Source organism: Corticium candelabrum, chromosome 20 (assembly GCF_963422355.1).
Source record: "Corticium candelabrum chromosome 20, ooCorCand1.1, whole genome shotgun sequence".
Lineage (NCBI taxonomy): Eukaryota > Metazoa > Porifera > Homoscleromorpha > Homosclerophorida > Plakinidae > Corticium > Corticium candelabrum.
This window is the reverse complement of record NC_085104.1, coordinates 5804770-5814397: the sequence shown is the minus strand read 5'-3', so window position 1 is coordinate 5814397 and position 9628 is coordinate 5804770.

The window sequence follows — 9628 nt, the reverse complement described above, 5'->3', positions numbered from 1 at the left end:
CATCTTTGAATTCTCGCTGCCGCTTGTGTTGGCGTTGTTTTTCGTTCATTGATCAACGTTATCAACGATTTGTGATCTGTGATCAACTGAAAAGTACGCCCATATAGATACGTATGGAATTTTGTTACCCCAAAATGCAAGCCAAGCCTTCCTTCTCAATCTGACTGTGCCTTTTTCTGCTTGATTCAGGGAACGAGATGCAAATGCCACTGGTTTTTCGGCTCCATCCTCCATAGTCTGTGAAAGTACCGCCCCAATTCCATATTTCGGTGCGTCACAAGACAGGACCAGTGGTCGTTTAGGGTCAAAATGTACCAACACCTGAGTCGATAGTAAGAGTTCCTTGGACCTCCTAAACGACTTCCCTTCCATTTTTGTCCATCGCCACTTGCTGTCCTTGCGCAAAAGCTGGTGCAATGGTCCTAATACTGTTGACAATCCTTTCATAAACCTACGCTAATAGGTGAGAAGGCCCAGATATGCCTTGGTGCTGCTCGAATAGCTTTCACTTTCTGGTCTGTTGGGTGTAGGTCAGCGCATCCAGTCTATGTCCCAAGTACTCTACTGATTGAGTCATCAGCGAGCATTTCCTTCGCTGTAGCTTGAAGCCTGCTTGCTTGAGGCGTACTAAAACTTGCTCCAGAATGGCCGGATGTTCCGTCTCCGTCCTTCCGCCAATCAGTATGTCATCTAGGTATACCCCACCTGCGGAATATCCTGTAATACATTCTCCATCGTTCTTTGAAATATTCCCGGCGCTGAGGCCACTCCCAAGGGTAATTGTGTATACTGAAACAAGCCCTTGTGTGTGTTCACCGTTACTAGTCTTCTCGATTCTTCGTCTAGTACTAACTGCTGATATGCCTGCAACATATCGAGAGTTGAGAACACTGTGCAACCCGTCATTTTGGTAAAAATGTCCTCAACCCTGGGTATAGGGTATCTGTCCAGCTTCACAGCGTGTTTAACTGTTAGTTTATAATCGCCACATAACCTAACAGTTTATTTACCTTTCTTCAGGACAGCCACTACAGGTGCTGCCCAGTCAGCATGCGTCACAGATTCAATAATCCCTTGTTCCTGCAACCGGTGAAGTTCAGTTTCCACCTTGTCCCTCAATGCAAATGAGACTGTTCTGGCTTTGCAGTATCTAGGACACTCCTTGGTGTCCACCAGTATTTTTACTTGATCGCCTGTCACGTCCCCAGCTCTTCCCTGAAGACATCTTCATGTCTCTTCAATACCTCCTCGAGAGACTTGTGGTACTCCACCTTGCAAATAACTCTCCAATCAAGACGTATTTCTTTGAGCCAATCTCGTCCCAGTAGTGTGGGATCCGACCCACTAACGACTACCAACGACAGTTTCTTGAATTGGTCTCGATAATTGCACTTGCACCATTTTGCTTCCCTTAACACGGATTTGCTGCCCTGTATATGACCTTAATTTTACGTGGGTTGGTCTTAGACTTTCATTGATGTTGGGCCACAATTTTCTGTAGGTGTCCTCCGACATGATGGTGATGGAAGCACCTTTATCGACTTCCATATCAACACCTACCACATTGATGTGCACTCGGACAGTCATTGGTGTTTCCCCTTTCTGGGTGGTGGTATTTATGCGATACACTTCATCATCCCTGTCTTCCTCACTCTGTGAATCCTCCTGTTCGATGGTCATAAACTTTGTCTCTCTCTCTTGTCTGATCTGCTAGCCGCCTGTGTTACCTTGTTCTTACACACCCTTGCCATGTGACCAGTTTTCTGACACTTGAAGCAAGTTACTGCTTTGAATCGGCATTCAGATGGGCGATGGCCCCCTTGTCCACAACAAAAACAACTGCCGCGCGCTAACTTCCCATCGCCTACCTTCTTGACATCGACCTTGTGTGTTTGCAACGCCTCCTGAGTGTTGCCTAGCCCTGGTGTAGACGGCACCTGTAGCTCCACAGTATCCGTTGCCGCCCTCTCGTAGCTCACTGCTATTTGTACCGCTTTCACGTACGTAAGGTTTTCTTCCGTTAGCAATTTCTTCTGAGTGCTGGCGCTGCGCAAACCACAAGCAAAACGGTCACGTAACATCTCCTGTAAACAAACCTCTGGAAATTGACACGTGATCGCCAGATGACTGACTGTTGCAGCAAACTGCAGTGTTCGAATTGGGGGGTTTAGTCGCCATTGGCGACTAAGACTTACCGTCTGGCGACCAGACTTTACGGGGTTAGTCGCCAAACCTTGCGTGAGACTCGTCCACTTCTCTGTATCACAGTGTAACGCAATTAGATACTTTAATTGTGCCCGTCTTAGCGCGTTGTGTATTCAATAATTGTAGTCAGCGTGACATGAGGCTTATACTACTAGGTAACGAGTTAGATTGAGTGCGTTTAACGGGCAATCAGAATCGAAACCATATACCACAAACGCAGTGGGGGTAGTGCTAGAATAAACAAATGCTACCTAATTAATTGAAAACTGATAAGGCAATTATACAGGTAGGTTTACAGGTTTACAATGCCTTCTGAGAATGAAGTTCTGCTTTGCGACAAGATGAAACTGGGACAGCAAACATTTCAATTTAGCGGGGCGAAACTAAACTAAAAAGTATAGTGCGCAATTCATTAGCTGCATTCTGCTACAGTTCTCACAGCTTGTTATGACTAATAATTACAAGCAACCTGGCCTTCTTGGGTGTTTACATAAGACGTTATGATTATGACAGAGAAAGTGTAGTGTAATATGTAGAAAGTGCAGAGGAGAGGGGTAGTCTCACGTAGGATGAAGAAGACTTGCCACAGGAAGCGATTTAGAGAGTGAAATGCACCTGCGTCAATATTGTACAATATGTTACTTTGTAAACTCACGAGAACGACTACTTTTGCATGATCGGGACTCCGAGGACGACGCTAAATTTGTTTGGCGACTAAACATTTTTGCGAATTTCGAACACTGAAACTGTGTGACTGTTTCACCCTCTCTCTGCTTCCTCGAATGAAAACGGAATCTCTCTGACATCACTAATCGCTTCGGTTTCAAATGACGCAGGAGCGTCTCCTTCAACTCCTCGTAGCTCTTCTCTTTCGGTTTCGACGGAGCGACCAGATCCTTCAACAGCGTATATGTCTCCGCGCCAATTGATGAGAGAAATATACCTTTCTGTTTTGCGCTGTGCTCTGCTGTGGGTTCGTTCATCAAGGGAACGTCATTGGCGGCAAAGAACTGTTCGACCCTGTCTATGTAATCCTCGAAGTCAGAACCCGTCGCATACTGTTCTATGCTGCCAAAACGCGCCATCCTCGTCGCCAATTGTAGTAACTCAGCTATTAGGACAAAGAAAGGCTACTTCGCGCTCCTTTACAACCAGAGCGCCACGTGACCGGGAGGCCCGTATCAACGCGGTACCACTATACTACAATAGGAAAAGTTGGACTGTTCAACGGCGACACAGAGGAATGGGACCACTAGGTGGAACGATTGGGATTCTTTTTCACAGCCAACAAGATCACAAAGAGTGAGGAGAAGAGAGCGATTCTTTTGACGGCGTGCGAGGCGCCAACACACAAACTGATCAGGAATCTCGTGTCATCGAGGAAGACGGAAGAAGTCCCGTACAACGTGATCGTGGCTACGGTGAAAAGCTACCTCAACCCCAAGCCATCGGTGATCCTCCAGATGTATCGCTTCAACAACAGGGCACAACGCCCAGGTGAGTCAGTAGCAGACTTTGTGGCAGATTTGAGAAGACTATCGGCTGACTGTGAGTACTATACTCATGCTTGAGTATGGTGAGACGTTAGCAGACATGCTTCGCGACTGATTAGTGGTCGGATTAAGAGACGAACGAATCCAATGCAGACTACTACAAGACGATACGTTAACATTTGACAACGCACGGAGAATCACTTGATCGATGGAAACAGCAGCCAAGAACACAGAAGAACTCAGACAAACGCCAGCAATGCAAGCAACTCTAGTCCAGTCTGGAGAAGTACACAAGATGATGGGAAGTCAGGAGGACCATCGGAGAGGCAAATGTTTCCGTTGCTTGGGTGACCATTGGCCACAGCCCTGCAGATTTCTCAAAGTGCAATGCAGAAGATGCAAGAAGATTGGTCACTTAGCAAGGGCGTGCCAAAACCCAACAGCGGAAGCAAAAAAAAGAAAGCAAAAACAGCGCATCGTGTTGAGAAAACTGGAAAGAGAATGAACCATAAGGGTCCGTGACCCTTGTGGCCATTTCAATTTTCAATTTTTAAATTTAATTTTTAATTTTCAAATTTTTATTTTTATTTTTTACTTTTTAATTTTTTGTTAAAGGGTTTCAATTATTTTGCTGAAAAATTAATTCGGCAAGCAAACTTTTATTTTTTATTTTTCATATTTTTATTTTTCGTTTTTGATTTCATTTTTTGTTGTTCTATTTTCAAGTTTCTATCTTTGATTATATTTGGTTAAGTTGAATGTCAAAAGAATTGAACGCGGATAAAAACGAAAAATGAACGCAGCAAGAATGAAAATTGAACGCAGCAAGAACGAAAAATGAAACAGCCTTGTGCGAATTACGCAGCAGGGAGTCTGGTGGAACGCGTGCCCTAGTCATAACTCAACGCAGTAGGGAGTCATTTTCATTCCAACGCGTGCTGCTGATTGGAAGGGACGGAGTGAATCTTCGACGACTTCCGCCCTAGGACGATCTCGCAATTTCCGCTCTAACGAGAAGGGAATCTCCCTCTCCCCAAAAAATAATCAATCTTAGGTGCGATCAGCCATTGCTGATGAGCACAGTACATATGCATGGTATATGAAATTTATCTATTACCACATATGATTCTAACAACTGCAACAGTCTAACTAATCTAAAACTCAACAAATTTAGTAACTATACTGAAACTTGTTCAAACTCTTTTAGGCTACTCTAGATTAACTACCATTCATACACGCAGTACACAGCAACTATAAACAAAGATGCCTGGTTTGCTGTTCTACACATGCGCGCGTACGTACGTGGCTCCATCACCTCTGGACTTGAATCTTGAGCTTCTGTCCATGCAGATGGCTCTCTTGTCACTGCAGACTGCGTAAGCCGGACGACGTCGTGTGCTGGCCAAGTACTTCGGGCATGCAATACATGACTTACTTGCTTGCCCAGCTTTGTCAATTCGTCCAAACTACGTATACGGAGAGTCACGCAGAGTGGTCCTCACTGAACCTTCATGTTGTAGCTAATGCAGAGGCAGAGGGCAACGTCGGCCACTTGTACGTTGCCACTGCTCTACGCACTGCTAACACCCAAGCCACTGCCGACAGCAGGTTGCAATGTTTGCCGGGGTCTTGTAAAGCGGTGGCATAGTTGGCACTAGGAGAAGCTTCGCTGTCGTTTCTGCCAGTCTCCTCATGCGTATGGTAGTAGCCTCGTTCACAGCGACGGTGCGATCATGACGGCGCAGAGTCAACCGAGTCTGCATGAAGTATATAGCTATACCGGAGGTATTTGGCCAGCACACGACGTCGTCCGGCTTACGCAGGTCTGCAGTGACAAAGGAGCCATCCGCAAGGACAGAAGCTCAAGATTCAAGACCAGAGGTGATGGAGGCACGTACGCGCGCATGTGTAGAACAGCAAACCAGGCATCTTTGTTTTTTAGTTGCTGTGTACTGTGTGTATAAATGGTAGTTAATCTAGAGTAGCCTAAGAGAGTTTGAACGAGTTTCAGTATAGTTACTAAATTTGTTGAGTTTTAGATTAGTTAGACTGTTGCAGTTGTTAGAATTATATGTGGTAATAGATAAATTCGTATACCATGCATATGAAGTGTGCTCATCAGCAATGGCTGATCGCACCTGAGATTGATTATTTTTTGGGGAGAGGGAGATTCCCTTCTCGTTAGAGTAGAAATTGCAAGAGATCTTCCTAGGGCGGAAGTCGTCGAAGATACACTTCGCCCCTTCCAATCAGCAGCACGCGTTGGAATGAAAAACGACTCCCTACTGCGTTGAGTTATGACTAGGGCACGCGTTCCATCAGACTCCCTGCTGCGTAATTCGCACAAGGCTGTTTCATTTTTCGTTCTTGCTGCGTTCAATTGTCGTTCTTGCTGCGTTCGTTTTTCGTTTTTGCTGCGTTCAATTTTCATTCTTGCTGCGTTCATTTTTCGTTCTTTCGCGTCGAATTCTTTTAACATTCAACTTAACCAAATATAATCAAAGATAGAAACTTGAAAATAGAAAAATGAAAATTGAAATTTGAAAATTAAAAATTGAAATAGCCGGAAGGGTCACGGACCAATAAGACCCACGCCTTGTTCAGAATGGGCTGCACCAATAGTACCGGTACTGAAAGCGGATGGGTCGATGCGAATTTGCGGCGACTACAGATTGACCATCAACCAAGCCGGACAGCGAGATAATTACCCGCTACCACGAATTGAGGACATGTTGGCATCATTATCGGGTGGAGTGACGTTTTCAAAGTTGGATTTAAGCAACGCATATCAACAAGTGCTCATAGATGAGCAGTCCATGAAGTATATGCTGATCAATACGCATTTGGGACTGTTTGAATTCACTAAGCTCCCTTTCGTGATTGCGGCGGCGCCAGGTATTTTTCAGAGAATTGTGGACTCTCTGCTACAGGGGATACCACACACAATAGTATACCTGGATGATATTCTCATTACTGGTAAGACACAAGACGAACATTGTCGGAACTTGGAAACAGTGCTCAGCAGACTAACACAAGCGGGATTACGCCTCAAACGCAACAAGTGCGTATTTTTCCAAAAGGAAGTGGCGTATTTGGGACACAAAATCGACAAACAGGGCATTTACCCTAACGGAGAGAAAGTACGGGCAATACAAAACGCACCGGAGCCGAAGAATGTACAGGAATTACGAGCATACTTAGGGCTGATCAACTACTACGGGCGATTTTGCTGAGATTATCAACCACCCTGGCAGCCTTGTATGACTTACTGCGAAAACGGAAGCTCTGGACATGGGGAAGAGAACAAAGGAAAGCATTTGAGCTCAGTAAATCGGCTCTGCAATCCACCAACCTTTTAGTACATCTTGACCCGGAGAAAGAGCTGACTCTCGCATGTGACGCATCTCCGCACGGAGTGGGAGCGGTGCTATCGCACCGTCATGTTGATCGCACAGACAAACCAATTGCATTTGCGTCCAGGACTCTCACTCAGGCTGAACGGTGCTACTCACAGATAGACAAAGAGGTACTGGCCGTAATGTTTGGAGTCAAGTGGTTTCACCAGTTTGTCTATGGTAAACCATTTGTGATCTACACAGAAAAGGGCGTACCGACGACTTGCTCCGGTCGCCTCCAGCGATGGTCGTTATTGCTGTCAGGATATCAATACGAGCTGAAACACAGGCCCGAAAAGTAGAACGCCGACGCGAATGCGTTAAGCCGGTTACCGATAGAAAGCAAGCCCGAGGTGGGAACAGAAGACCTACCGGAAGCAGTGTTAGCGCTGCATATCTTGGAGATGTTGCCACAAAAGCCGGTAACAGCGGCACAGCTGCGGAGATGGACAGAGCAAGACATAACCTTAGCAAGAGTGAGAAGCTACACGTTGTCAGGTTGGCCCAGAACGAACAGGGAGGCGACATTAGAGCCCTATTGGCGCCGGAGGGTGAAACTGAGTGTGCTGGGAGAATGTGTATTGTGAGGATCCCGAGTCATAATACCACCACAGGCTAGAAAGAGGGTACTGGAAGAGTTGCACGGGGGTTACTCGGGGACCGCACGCATGACCAAAGATGGACCAAGAAATCGAGCAACACATCAAGCTTACAGCAGATGTCAAAGCCACGCTACCTCTCCAGTGAAGGCACCGTTACACCCGTGACGTGCCCTGAGAAACCCTGGACCAGACTACACTTGAACTTTGCAGGCCAATTTTTGGAGAGGCAATTCTTGGTAGTGGTGGATGCTTTCATCAAGTGGCTGGAGGTCGAGGTTTTACCATGTATTACGGCATTATCCACCATCAAAAGTCTGCAGCGCATATTTGCAACACATGGGACCCCAGAGATGTGCGTAAGCGATAACGGACCCGCGTTTGTAAGCAAGGAGTTCAAGCAATTTATGGAAGGAAACGGGATTACCCACTTAACGTCAGCACCCTATCATCCATCCACGAACGGGCCGTCGAGACATTCAAAAGCGCATTGAGGAAAATGAGGAAGGAATACGGATCATTGAAAAGTAAATTGGATCGCTTTTTATTTCGGTACCGGCTAATACCACATACAACCACGGGGGAACCACCTGCAGTACTGCTGACGGGTCGATTGCCGCGTAGTAGATTGGACATACTACGACCAGATGTAGGGGAGCGGACCCGGCAGAGAAAGGAACAACAACGTTATCAACACGACCGAACCAGCAGGGAACGTAACTTGGGCATAGGACAGCCGGTGTTCTTGAAAAATTTTGGTACGGGGGAGTCGTGGGTGAACAAGGGACAACCCAGCAGCAGTCACCCCTTCAAGCCTGTGAGGAACAATGCCGTGCCAGGGCGGAGATCCACACGGACACAGAGAGGGCTTCAGAGGAGGCTGGAGAGATCACCCCAGTCCGGAGATCCCATCAAGAACGGATAGCTCCCAAGAGACTAGACTTGTAGTTGCGGGTATGAACTAAAGTAGAAAGGTTAGATGTAGCTTTAGGGGGGACGGATGTAGTAGATTGATACGGGCCTTATAGGCCCTCTTCGCGTGTGGTGGGAGGCTGCGCGTTAGTGTTCTGGCGGGATTTGTACTAGTGGCTGGTAGTACAACAACGGTGAAAACACAACACTCCTGTGTTTACATACCTTCTAAGGTCAGGGATCTCGTCGAAAAGTCTTTCAAGTTGTCGCATTAAAACATTGCACGTATAGCTGAAATTTGAAAAACATGCAATGAAATGTGCATTAATATACAACAGTTTTGTGCATACCTGTTCCCAGTGTGACGTCCGTAGTATAATTATGTTGATTTGACAACAAATTAATGATATAATTAGCAGAATGGTGTGCTGTTTAGCTGTGATGACAAATTTGTCACATGACGCAAGACCGCTGAATTTTGGTCAAGTGACGGTGAGCTTCTTGGTTTTGCACTCCAATTACGTGCATGCCACATCTAGATATCTAGCAGATAAGCTATGTGCCATGCTCTCGTTAGACAGCGCATTTAGTACGGATGATGAGACAATGACTTTGAGACGTTTCCCTCTATACTTTGTCTCAAAATTTTTGGATACAGATCATTGCCTTAGGTATAACTATATGAGCGGTTTTACACTGATGGTTAGACCATGGTAAAGTTCGGTTAAGTTAGGTTAGCTAACTCAAGTTAACCAAGGTAGGTTGCGGCAACCAACGTGGTTTCAGACTGTCTCGGAAATGGTCATGCGCGCTACCGCATCACTGTGCATTACTAGGCACTAAAACACCTTGTACATAACCCGGATAATGGCGGGAAGCTACCGAACTGGCGATACTCTTCGGCACTATCAAGCCTTGGGTCAACTCACCGTTGATAGTCAGGAGCCTCTACAAACTGCAGAGACCACTGATCATTATCCCCTAAGCTGGAACCCGTCTGGAGCCAGTCAAGAAGCCAGTCAAG